The 1998-nt window shown below is 33.2% G+C and overlaps 1 pseudogene; it reads right to left on the bottom strand.

The window, feature by feature from the left end:
* Nucleotides 1-304: 304 nt before the first annotated feature.
* On the bottom strand, nucleotides 305-1196 carry LOC129571857 (major facilitator superfamily domain-containing protein 12-like; annotated as a pseudogene).
* Between the last annotated feature and the right edge of the window lie 802 nt (nucleotides 1197-1998).

Here is a 1998-nt window from a genome sequence, read left to right as displayed (position 1 = left end):
ATAGTTTTAATGAAAGAATAATTAAAATGAGTATGCTAATTTCTACAAAGGAATGTTGGATAGCATTGAGTACCATAACATAACGAATAGAGAGCAAACGTTTCCAAAATATATCACCCGTGCCGTGGCCTATGTAATAACTTCCACAGAAGGAATAAACCCAAACCAACTGCAAAATGATCTTGTAATAATTGAAGCAATCATTTCTCTTACATTCACTGTACGAAAATAATTCAAATGAGAAAAAAAATCATTCTACGTCGAAATTGATTTCGTATTTTTTTGGTCCGGAAATTATACCTACTTCGATTGAATAGCCATGATAAGAACTCCACAGATTAATTTATCGGCAGTGGTGACGGTTGAATAAACAATGCCGCTTTGGTGTGAATTATCGGCAATCATATTAGCGATTAAACATAAACTACAGATTAATTTCATTGAACCGCAAGCTCCGAGGCAACATGCGATGACATAATACAGAGCCACAGATGATTCAGTATCATTGATGATTTCAACGAGTATACTGCCTATAATAAAAAGAACCACACCAGCCATGTACATCAAATTATTGCCAACGCAACGAATAAAATAATCCATTGGCAACGATGATAAAAATGACATAACGTATGAAACCAATGGAACAAGTGCCACATGTTCAACGCCACTTTGTTCTTTCAACCACAATGGAATGTAAACGGATGCTATCGTTAATACAATAAATATGTACAGAAACGTATTCAGATACATTTCGGGTAGTTTGAAAAAGTTTCTCCGATTGCGTTTGGGTTGTTGCATTTCTAAGTTGTTTGATTCTTCCAATCGCCTATATCTCAATGAATGCTCGTTATAATGACCAGAAGTTAGAGACAATTGGAAAATGGCCGTCATTGCTATTCCGATCAACGTAATGATCAATGATATGTATATCCTAGTGAAAGAAGAATTAATCAATGTCTTTTCATACGTTTCTATTCACTTGAAAAAATGATCAACATAATATTTTCTAAGGAAAATCAAACATACTCTAAACCGATATGCATCACTCGGACTTGTTTTTTCATCCTCTGAATTTCGATCCAGCCCCAATATCAAATATGTCACTACAAAAGTAATGATACTCGACATGAACTGAGCTGAAGAACGTATTTACGTCAAATTATTTCGATCCTTTTGAGTGCTGGCTACAGCTGTCGCTTTATTAACATATTAATAATTTATTAATTTTTTAATGAAATTAATTTTTTATTAACGTTAATAAAATATAGTGCATTTTATTAACATATTAATAATTATTAGTATGGTGAATTTTCGGTTATTAATATGGTGTAGATTTTATTAGAATTTTATTGGGAGGTTGAATTAATTCGTGCCGTTTTTTTTTTAATTGAAGCTTTATTTCGAAAAAATGTTAATACATTCAATGTTCAAAGTATTGTTTATCGCTAGACACTACATTCTGCCATCTTTCTGGCAACTTATGGATTCCATCCCGGAAAAACTGTGACGGCTTGGCGGCCAAAAACGTGTCAAGCCAATTTTTGATTCCTTGAACTGAAGTGAAGCGTGTTCCGGTGAGGGCATTCTGCATGGATCGATTAGATCTCAAATAGAGAGCATTACCTTGGCGCTATGGATATTTGGCTTGGCCGTCGATGTTGATGCATGGCCGGGCTTACCCCATGATTTTTTTCGTTTTGGATTAACGTAGTGAATCCATTTTTCATCACCAGTAACAATTTGATGCAAAAACGACCTTTTTTTGAAGCGTTCAAGTACAGATTTACAGGCAATAACATATTATTAACTATACTTAATAACATAACAATAACGGCCGATATATTGGTCCAACATAACATAATAATAACGTTATTAAGATTCAGCATAATAATAACATAATATGTTATGCGTTATATCAGGTGTTATCTTAATAAATCCTAAGATTTGGCGGTAATAACATTTTATTAAGATGGATTTATTAACTGAATTAATAACATA

Source organism: Sitodiplosis mosellana, unplaced genomic scaffold (assembly GCF_009176505.1).
Source record: "Sitodiplosis mosellana isolate CC-2019 unplaced genomic scaffold, AAFC_SMos_1.0 Smas_scaffold_3551, whole genome shotgun sequence".
Classification (NCBI taxonomy): Eukaryota; Metazoa; Arthropoda; class Insecta; order Diptera; family Cecidomyiidae; genus Sitodiplosis; species Sitodiplosis mosellana.
The sequence above is the reverse complement of the archived record's forward strand: the minus strand, read 5'-3'. Positions and strand labels throughout refer to the sequence as shown.